Source organism: Marmota marmota, unplaced genomic scaffold (genome assembly GCF_001458135.2).
Source record: "Marmota marmota marmota unplaced genomic scaffold, marMar, whole genome shotgun sequence".
Lineage (NCBI taxonomy): Eukaryota > Metazoa > Chordata > Mammalia > Rodentia > Sciuridae > Marmota > Marmota marmota.
In genome coordinates this window covers 491835-502550 of record NW_026000059.1, presented here as the reverse complement: position 1 = coordinate 502550, position 10716 = coordinate 491835, and positions in this window count along the sequence as shown.

Sequence of the window (10716 nt, the reverse complement as noted above, 5' to 3'; positions counted from 1 at the left end):
AAAATTACTTGGAAATCAGAAAGACCAGTATGGGTTCCTCAGTGGCCCCTGACTAAAGAAAAGATACAAGCAGCCCATGACCTGGTCAAACAACAATTAGCAGAAGGACATATACAACCTTCTGTATCTCCCCATAATACTCCCATTTTTGTCATCAAAAAGAAATCTGGTAAATGGAGATTATTGCAAGATTTAAGAGCCATTAATAATGAGATGGTTATTATGGGACCTGCTCAATCAGGGATTCCTCAATTGTCTGCTTTGCCAAAAACCTGGTATGTTTTAGTTATAGATATTAAAGATTGTTTTTTTTCAATTCCAATTCATCCTGAGGATAGTCCACGTTTTGCATTTACTATCCCTGCACTGAATCATGAAGGTCCTGATCAGAGATATGAATGGAAAGTACTCCCTCAAGGGATGGCTAACAGCCCAACTATGTGTCAAATTTATGTTAACAAAGTAATCCAGCCACTTAGAAATCAAAATCCTGAACTACAAATATTTCATTATATGGACAATGTATTATTAGCACACAAAGATAAAAACACATTGCTAGAATGTTATGCCACACTTACGAATTTATTAAAAAATTATAATCTAGAGATAGCAATAGATAAAGTACAATTAAATCTTCCAATTAATTATTTAGGAGTTCTATTATCCTCAACCATGGTCCATCCACCAAAAATTCAAATACGAGTAGATCAACTCAAATCATTTAACGACTTTTAAAGTTATTAGAAGACATAAATTGGATAAGGCCTTATCTAGGCCTACCAACAGGAGAGTTGGGACCTTTATTTGATATCCTAAAAGGTCCATCAGATCCAAATTCACCCCGAATGTTAATGCTTGAAGCAAGAAAGACATTAAAAATCATTGAAACATATATGGAAAATATGCATTTGGATAGAATTGATATAAGTTTGCCTTTATTATTTATTGTACTACCAACAAAAATATTCCTACAGGAGTATTTTGGCAAGAAGGTCCATTATTATGGATACATTTATCTTATTCTCCTAACACTATTCTTACTAGGTATCCTGAGGCTGTAGGACAATTAACACTCAAAGGAATAAAAGCAGCAAAGGGAGTGTTTGGAATTTCTCCCAATAAAATTATTACTCCATTTACTATGGATCAAATTGATGAGTTAGCTAATGAGTTAAATACTTGGGCAATAATCATGTGCAAATCTAATGTTTCATTTGGTAACCACTTACCATCTAAACCTTTATTGTCTTTTTGGTCATTGCATCCTGCAGTTTTTCCAAAAATGACAAGAAAAATACCTATCATGAATGCTCCAAATATATTCACTGATGGGTCAAATAATGGTACAGTAGCAGTAGTTACACCTGATCAAACTTTTACATTTTTAGTACCCAAACAATCAGCTCAAAAGGTAGAGCTTAAAGCAGTATTACAAGCTTTTGTGATGTTTAAAGATTCTGTATTTAATTTATTTTCTGATAGTCAGTATATAGTGAATGCTATAGTATCCCTTGAAGATGCTGGTAGGATTTCCCCTTCCGCTACTGTTTTCTCTTTGCTTTCCACTATACAAAGTCTAATCTGGGACATAAAAGATCCATTCTTTATAGGACATATCAGGGCACATACAGGATTGCCTGGAGCCCTTAGTTTGGGCAATGATTTAGCAGATAAAACTATACATGACATACATATTTTTTCTACGCTAGAAGAAGCTACAAATTTTCATAAATCCTTCCATGTCAATGCAAGTACTTTACAAAAGCATTTTAAAATAACTAAGGAACAAGCTAGACAAATAATAAAACAATGTCAAAATTGTGTGACCTTTTTACCACAAGTTAATCTTGGAGTCAATCCTAGAGGACTGATACCTAACCATATTTAGCAGATGGACGTCACACACTTGCCAGAATTTGGAAAATTAAAATATTTGCATGTTACAGTTGATACTTCTTCCGGATATTTGATGGGTTCCCTTCATGCTGGAGAAAAAAACTAAAGATATTATAGCTCATTGCTTACAAAATTTTGCCACTGTGGGCGTTCCAAAACAGTTAAAAACAGATAATGGCCTTGGCTATACTTCTACGTCTTTTAAGCAATTTTGCTCATCATTTGGCATTACTCATATATCAGGAATTCCATACAATCCACAGGGACAAGGCAAAGTTGAAAGAGCTCATCAAACTATTAAAATGTACTTATTAAAGCAAAAAGAGGGAATTGGGAAGGGGTATATATCCCCCAAAGATAAACTTAAAATAACTCTTTTTCTCTAAACTTTTTAAATTTGGATTCATCAGGGCTTAGTGCTGCGGAAAGGCACATGTGTCCAAAAAATGTACATAAGCCCAAGGTACTTTGGAAGGATATTCTAACAGGACAATGGAAAGGTCCTGACCCAGTAATTGTCTGGAGTCGGGGTTCTGTTTGTGTGTTTCCACAGGGAGAACAGCAGCCGATTTGGATTCCAGAGAGACTAACTAAAGCGATTTCTACAGACCAAAAAGAAGATGACTTGGCTCAAATCCATAACAGCTGATATCCAGAGCTCCAGCTTGGCTATTCTTACATCTGCAACAGTGATTCTCCCACACCTGGAGGCTGATGAATAATGAACAACATTAAGGCCTATTTCAAATGTAAAAAACCTTGGGGCTTGCTTGTGGGAATACCTTCAGACCCATATGCAAGTTACAGGAAGAAGAATGGGATATCAAAAGAAGAGTCAAACCCAGGTGGTAACCAGGATGCTTTTTTTAATATCTATTTTATTATTGCCCTTTCCCACATCATGAAGTTCTATTTTATTTTTTGAGCTCATACAGACCTAGGTTAATGTTTTTCTGAACAGTTCTATTTTTTGACTGTGGAGTTTTTAAACATTGCAATGGAGATTTCACCTGTGAAAAGCTATAAGGCCTTTACTATTATGTTATGTGTTGTATGAATTGTGTTATGTGTGCACATTTGTGTTTTGTGTTGTATGTCTGTATGTGCATATGTCCATATTTCATATATGAGGAGCGCTCATGAAAAAATGGATCCAAATTTTTTTATTCATGTGATTTAAATGGTTTAATTTAAATTGGGTAAACAGCTGTAGAGGATTGTTTTAAAATGTGTACAAAAAAGGAGATTAACAGATCTGTTTGTTTACTTTCACCTTTCCTTTTCATTATATCTAATTCTATTCAGGATACTAAATTGTTTAGAAAATTGCTTTTTTTTAGTGCCTGCTGGAATGTTACATAATTTTTTTTTTAGCCATCATTGCCAGAATTCCTATCTTCATCCCAGTGCTGGTGAAGACAAAGGTAAAACCAAACTACAGCTTCTGCGATAGCTATCACAACAAACTGTATAAACTGATGCATCAATGAATAATGTAACTCAACAAGTGATGCTCAGTCAAGGAGTCGATTTACTTTGGGAGGAAATGGACATATTAATGGATTCCTCTGCTTTGAACTACTTGCAGAACTTGCCTGGACTGTGTATCACTTGTACGCATTGTGAACTATCTGTTGGTGCAGCGAATTGTGGTAGTGCTGGGGTATCAATTGGCTTGGTGTCGTGGCATTTTGTATCCTCCTCCCTTCTGCTTGTGATGGTCGTTATCCACAAGTATGGCTAAAAATGCTGGGCCGGTAATCAATGACGGGTAACATCCCATTGCAATGGTACCAACCTAAGACAGGAGGCTGATGATTTGAGGTTAGACCATCCAATGACGGGTAAGGACCATAGGTAGTATTGGACAACCTAAAACAGGCACGGTCCCTAAGCCACACACTTGTTGTTTAATTAAACTGAAGGGTGGAGATGTTGAGAGCCACAGCCGAGTTAGGATGGTGCATGGCATTTTGCCAGAAGGAATGGTTGGGAGGTAACGCCAGCGAGCCATTAGGATGATGATAATTAAGTTAAGCTGTGTATAATTATTAAGATAATGACTGATTGCTGTAACTGGATGATGCTAAATTGAAACAAGCTGTGTATTCAGTTGTGTATACAAACCTCTGCTGTCCGGCGATAAGGCGGCTCCTGCTACCTCGGGTGCCCTCCACTTTTGGTTCTCGTGGAATTTCTGTGGAGTTCTGGTGGAGTTCCCATTGGGTTCAGGCAATAAAGTAGTTCCTGTTTGAACCTACAAGTGGCTCGTGACCTCCCGGTTATTTGTGCCCAGCCAGACTGCAGCAGTCCTGGGCTGTGCTTCCCACGGCTCTGCCTCTGGCTGGCTCCAGATGACTCCAGCAGGCTCTGGAGAGGCAGTCAGCACCCAGCAGCCCGATACTGCTGGATCTGAAGTGGCATTTTACAAAATGGGTGTAGTGTGCTTCTTCTTTAGAAAACAGCAGGTTCCGGTCTCCACCAGAGACTCTGAGCCTCTGTGCTGGGGGAGGTTGGGGGTCTTGACACCTGCGCCTCCACCCCAGCTCAGCGGTGAGTTCTGGGCAGGGTCCTCCAGAGGCAGAGAGAGCAGCCAAAGTGGCCGGGATGCAGGGGAGGGCTTTGGGTTCTCACAGAAGAGTCCTAGTTATTCTACCTTAAAAGTTTACCCCTGAGGGACAGATCACGAGCTTGCTGTTGACTGGGCAGGACGTTTCAGCCAGGACAGGCCAGTGGAGGCAAGTCCCTCCATGGAGAGCTTTCCATAGCTGAAGACGGTTCTTGGACCCAAGGGCAAAGGCTGCCGTTCTTGGTAGGAGGTGCGCCTGGCACCCACTCAGGTCTGGAAGACTCGGCAGAGGGCTTGCAGAAGCCTGAGGGAGGAGACTCCTCCTGGGCCCTGCTGTCCACCTCGGCATGCTGCCTTGTCTGCAGACCTGGCCTGGAGAGTGTCTGCCCCTCCCTGAGGCGGGCGCCTTTGTCCTGGGACTGCCCTCCTGCTGCCGAACGCTGGCAGATTCAGGGTACCACCAGCAGGAGGTGGGCGCCTGGAGTGGGGTCTGCCTGGCTGCCCTGTCCCCAGTGACCAGTCCCTCAGCATGGCCTTTCTCTTTCTTAAGAGCAACTACAGAAAACAAAACAAAAGTCCAGTCCAAGACGCAAAAGCCTTGTGTCCCAAGGGCAACTGAGCCACACACTCCGCCTCTCTGTGTCACTGGTGTGGTTCCTGAGAGTGGTTCTGATTCTTTATTACTAATCCGAGTACCCTAGACTAGGACAGCTCATGTTTCCCGCTTTTCTTTGTTTTCAAAATTCAAGATACCTTTTGGAAGTTACTCCATTTGTTCTGCTACGCATGCACATTAACAGAATTCTGGAGATACTCATTCAAGAGCCGGCCTTCCTGGGCTAGGTGCAGTGGCCATGCCTGTGATCCCAGCTACTGGGAGGCTGAGGCAGGAGGATGAAAGTCCAAGGCCAGTCTGGACAACTTATGGAGACCTTGTCTCAAAATTAAAACAAAAACAACAACAACAAAACCTGGGGCCGGAGGTGGGTGGCTCACGCTGGGGCACATGCCTCCCGTGTGGAGGCCCAGGGCTCCACCCCAGTGCTGTGGCAAAGAGAGCCAGCCTCTGCCTGTGGCTGCTTAGGTCCCAGAGCCTCAGAGCTCTTGGACGGTTCCTCCCGAGGGGACGGCGGCTGTGCCCTGAGTCTTTCCTGAACCCCAGCAGGAGCCACAGAAGGCCATCTGTGAGTGGGACACACAGGCACATGGGAGGCGCCCAAGTCCAGGACACTGCCCCATGCCAGTCTGCTCTCTGAAGGAAGAGCTCAGTCACTTGTCCCATGGGCCCCATGGCCTGCCTTGGTGGGCAGCCGGGTCGGGGCTGTGGGAAAACAGCTCTCCTTCTCGGGACTGGACTTTGCCGAAAGGGAAGCAGAGAGAAACTGCAGGAAAGGGGCTGTGGCAGGCCCCTGCCTGGCCTCTGGCTTTCTGTCCAGGCTCACGCAGGGCGCAGAGTCCAGGAGGTCCGTACAGGACTGACAGGCAGGCCGGCGATCGGGGCACAGACATTCCCGTGGACAGGTGGGGACCCACAGCGGGAACGGCATGCCGGCTCACCCCGTGCCGGGCCTGGGTGCGTGCATCTGGAAGGGGAGGTGGACACCGTGGGCCCTGTCCCACAGCCCCTCGCAGGCTGCCTTGGTGGCCTGCAGGGTGGGTGCTGATGGCTGCCTGTGATATTCCTGTACAGACCTGTGGCTGCTGGAGGCAGAGGCGGGACAGCCCCCCGGGAGCCCCAGCCTTGGCCCACAGTCCTGCAGAGGGCCGCTCTCCGCCTCGCTGCTTCATCTGTTTTTCTGCCCTCTCTGCTCTGCAGCACGCGGGTCACCCTCTGACCCGGAACCTGGCACCGCAGTGGCCTCGTCTCCCCTCGGCTCCTCCCCAGGCCGGCACCTAGCTCATCCTCCTACTGCAGCTTTGACACTCACACTCCACCCCTCGCCCGTGGTGACGTTCCACATGCGCGAGGAGCCCGCGGCCTCTCTGTCCCCATCTCCCCACCTCTGCCTTCCACAGTGCACATTGGCTGATATATTACTTTTATAAGGAAATAATAGATCATGCAGAGTGAGGACGAATGTGCTGATCCCAGATAACACCTGGTCTGCAGCGGTGGGTGCTGGCAGCCCACAGCAGCTCCAAGAGGCTTGCAGAGCCACGTGGGATGCCTTGGTTATTGTGTGGTGATGCTTCCCCAGGCTGATTCTGTGGTCTGATCACAGAGAAGGCAAGTAACTTTCCCCAGGTCACACAGCAGCAAGTGACAGGACCTGGCACTGGAGCCCCATTTTGGTTTTTGTGGCCCTGGGTATTGAACCCAGGGCCTCACACGTGCTAGGCAAGCGCTCCACCACTGAGCCGCACCCAGCTCTTTTGATTTCATTTTGAGACAGGGTCTCCCTTAGTCGCCCTGATGGGCCTGGAGTGTGGGGCCCTCCTGCCTCAGCCTCTTGAGTAGCTGTGATCACAGGTGAGGGCCCATGTCGCCCCAGCCCCGACTCATCCCCAGCATGTTCAGTTTTAGGGACGATTTCCCTTATGGAGAAAGAAATAGGTGAAGTGCGGACATCATCGAGTTTGTCAGTAAGAGAGGGTTGGGAGAGACTCATTTGGTGGTGCTTTGTCCACTCCTCGGCAGTGACCACAGCTGCTGGATGCTGTGTCTCTATGTAGGGCAGCAGTGTGAGCGTGTGCAGGGAGCCGGGCAGCGAGGGCCATTGAGATGGGGATGAGTCCGTACCACTTTACTGAAGCCAGATTTAAAGACAGGTAGTTAGTGTAGTTAGGTGAATCGGGTCTAATATCCAGTCAATAAAGGAAATAGAATTCAGTCTGAGCCTGGGAATCCAGAACAACCTCTGGGAGATTGAAATGACCTGGCCCATCCCAAAGAACTGATAACCAAGCAGCTCCCAGCAAGACAGGGAGATGCCAATCAAACCACCCAGGCCCTTCCGGCCCAGATCACTCCTCCCTGCCCCAATGCCCACCTGCCTTCCACCTGTGTCCTTCCCACCTGCATCCCCCACCACATGCAGGATAGAGGAAGATAAGCCAAATGAAGGACAGGAATGTAGAAGAACAAAAGAAGACCTTAGATATAAACAAGGGAAGACCTCCCCTTTCCACGGACTCCGCCTCTCAGGTGCCCTCCTCCTGGGTGGGAAGTCTTTTGCTACCCTTTAATAAAGCCTTCCACTTCCCACTCTGCTCTTGCCTCCACATGTTTCTCTGATGCCCTGCTTCAGCATTAGGGAAGCAACCACTCTTCACGGTAAACGGCGATGTATTTATTTCACGGTCTGATGCTCTTCCTCTCAGCCCCCTGACAGAGTCCAAACCAGGAAAGAAAGCAAGCTTCAGAAACGGGCATCCTCAAGGCTTCTTCAGGAGGGTCGACTGCATCCCCAAGGAGGATCTTCCGAAATGTCAGAGCAATCCTGCTTCCTTGCACCAACTCCTCCTATAAAAACAAAGGAGGCCAAACCCCAACGACGTGTCCTTTGGCACGCGGGACTTCATCCCTGCCTGTGGACCCAGGTCTTGCTGACGTGTCCATGTGTGTTTGATCTGGTGTGCTGGCAACAAATAACTTGCTGGCAATCAGAACTTTTCTCGGGAAATTAACTTGCAGACTCACTGGCCGGACCTGGTGCTCAAGGTGGCGCTGTGGAAGGACAACCCATTGCGTACCCATTGGATTCCAGAAAACCGCTGTTCTGAGGGAAAAACAGGATATTTACTTGTAAAGTGTTTTATGTTTAAGGTATATTAATTTAATAACTACTATCAATAATTCTGTGGCTTCAGTATTTTACCCACCATTAGTTCAGGAAACTGAAGAGATTAAAGTGACTCTGCCCAAGGCCAGGGAGCTATTCTGAGGGAGTCATCCAGGTGAACTGAGGCCACGGCTGCCTCGGGGCTGGGCCTGTTAACACAATCGTGGGTTCACTTAGAAGCTAAGTCAAGATGACCCCATCTCTGCCCACACACCTTTCCCTGCTCCCCTTCCCTGTCCCGCCTCCTGCAAGAGCCCACTTACCCAGAGGCTGACATCTCCCCTCCCCTGAACCCTGACCACAGCACTCACAGACTTTCTGAGTACAGACAGGGGCCTGCCAACTCCAGGAGCTGGTGCTCATGTGCCTGCTCCTCCTGCCCTCTCCCCTTTGTGGTTCTTGCAGTTTTGAAGCTTGCTCTCCACCTGCAATAGCAAGCGGAAGCCGACCCCAGTGCACAACCCAGGCTCTGACTTAGAAAACTTTAATTCAGAGGAGTTCTGCTGCTATTCTCTCTGCACAGAGGCAGCCTGTCATATTTCCTGACAATAAATTTGCTTCCACTTAGCGTCAGGGTGTTGTATTCAGTGATTTTAGTCCTTCCCTAGCAGTGCCTAGCCTTGGGGCCATGCCTGCCCCTGGGGCCAGGTCTACAGTTGGGCCATGCCTGCCCCTAGGGCTATGTCTGCTCCTGGGGCCATGTCTACAGCTGGGCCATGCCTACTTTTGGGGCCATGTCTGCTCTGGAGGTCATGCTTTCTCCTGGGGCCAGGGGCTGCAGGTGGACACTGCCTACCCCTGGGCCCATCGACACCAGCTGCCCGCTCATGGGAAGCTCCTTCAATCCCACTTTTCCATGCTTGGTCTGATTAGAAAACTCTCATCTGATGTGACCTCTATCTCCTGGGCCACAGAAAATGACCTTGGAGTGGCTACCCAGTGAGCATGCACTTATCAAGGCAGTCCTCCTGACCAGGACTGGACTACAAGGGGACCTGAATAATGAGGGACTTTTCTTGTAGATATATGTATTTTTTATTTCTCTTGGATGAAGGATGGCAGAAGGCAAGGGAGGCCATCTGGGCAAACTTCTTCTTCATTGGCTAGGAAGCTGTTCATGTGGAAACCAGAGGCCGTGGGAATAGTCATGGACACATTGAAAGATTCGGTCCAAGAAAAGGAAGCGGATGTTCAGGTGGAGCCAGGTGGAGGAGTGGGACTGGAAACAAGACCCGGTCTGGTTGCCCTGAAGTCCACTGCTTTATCTTTCCTCCAGTTTGGTCTCCTGGATCAATAGATATCTCTTTCCCTTTGCCCAAGTTAATTCTAGTTGGCTGTATGCAATTTCCACCCAAAGAGTAAAGAGGCAGAAACAGAATTTGGATACCTTGCTTGCCCCCATTTCTGTGCCTCCCACCAGACCACAGTATCTCCCTCCCTCTGTGCCAGGAGAGATACAGCAGGCCCACCCTAAGCCCACAACAGGCCCTACCAGGCCCAAAGCCGGCCCCCACAGCAGGTCCTCACCATCTCCAGGCCCACAGCAGGATGCCACAAGGCCCCCACCAAGCCCACACCAGGCCCTCACCAGGCCCTCACTAGACCCTGACCAGGCCTGCTAAGAGCCAAGTATATGATGCATGGCATTTTTGGTCGAAAGGTGTCGCCAGCTAGCCATGGAGATGATATGATTATGTTAAGATTTGCATTCATATGGATATTGGACTCCTGCTGTCCACCTAGGCCGGCTACGGGACTCCTGGAGAGTTCCCATTGGTTGGGGAAGTACAGTAGGAGGGAGTTCCGGGGGAGGAGCTCTCTCTGCAGGTCCGGGAGGAGGCCGCGTGGGTGGAAAAAATCTTCCCGGATGCGTACCGGACATTGGCGGCAGTTTCAAAAAATAATAAAGTTTGTTCCTGCTGGAGTGGCTCGTGATTTTGTGCCCAGCCAGACTGCGGCACAGGCCCACAGCAGACGCTTACCAAGCCCTCACCAGAGCCATACCAGGCCCCCATCAAGCCCTCACCAGGCCCTCACCAGGCCCTCACCAGGCCTACACTGGCCCACAGAAGGCTCTCTCCAGGCCCACAACAGACCCACAGCAAGTCTGTAGCCTCTCTTGCCTGTGTTCCTCTTGCGTGTCTTCCCATGATTGGAAGTGTGTTATTTCCCATGGGTGTGTGTTGTTTGTTTTCTCTACCAAGTCGCCTTATTTGTCCAGTCATGGTCAGGGTTTGTGAAGGGCTACCATGGCTCACAGAGGCCATCACAAGAGCCCTCATTTTACTTGTACCTAATGCTCAAAATGCCCTGCCTTTACCTGACCCTTCACTCACTGCTGGGTGAAAGGGGGAAGGGTAGTCCCTCTCTTTTTTATCCCAATTTCCTATTCCTGTGTTGCTCAGGGTATTATTTGCTATAACAGTGATCTTCTTTTTAATATCTAATGTTCAAATGTCTCCACTTATT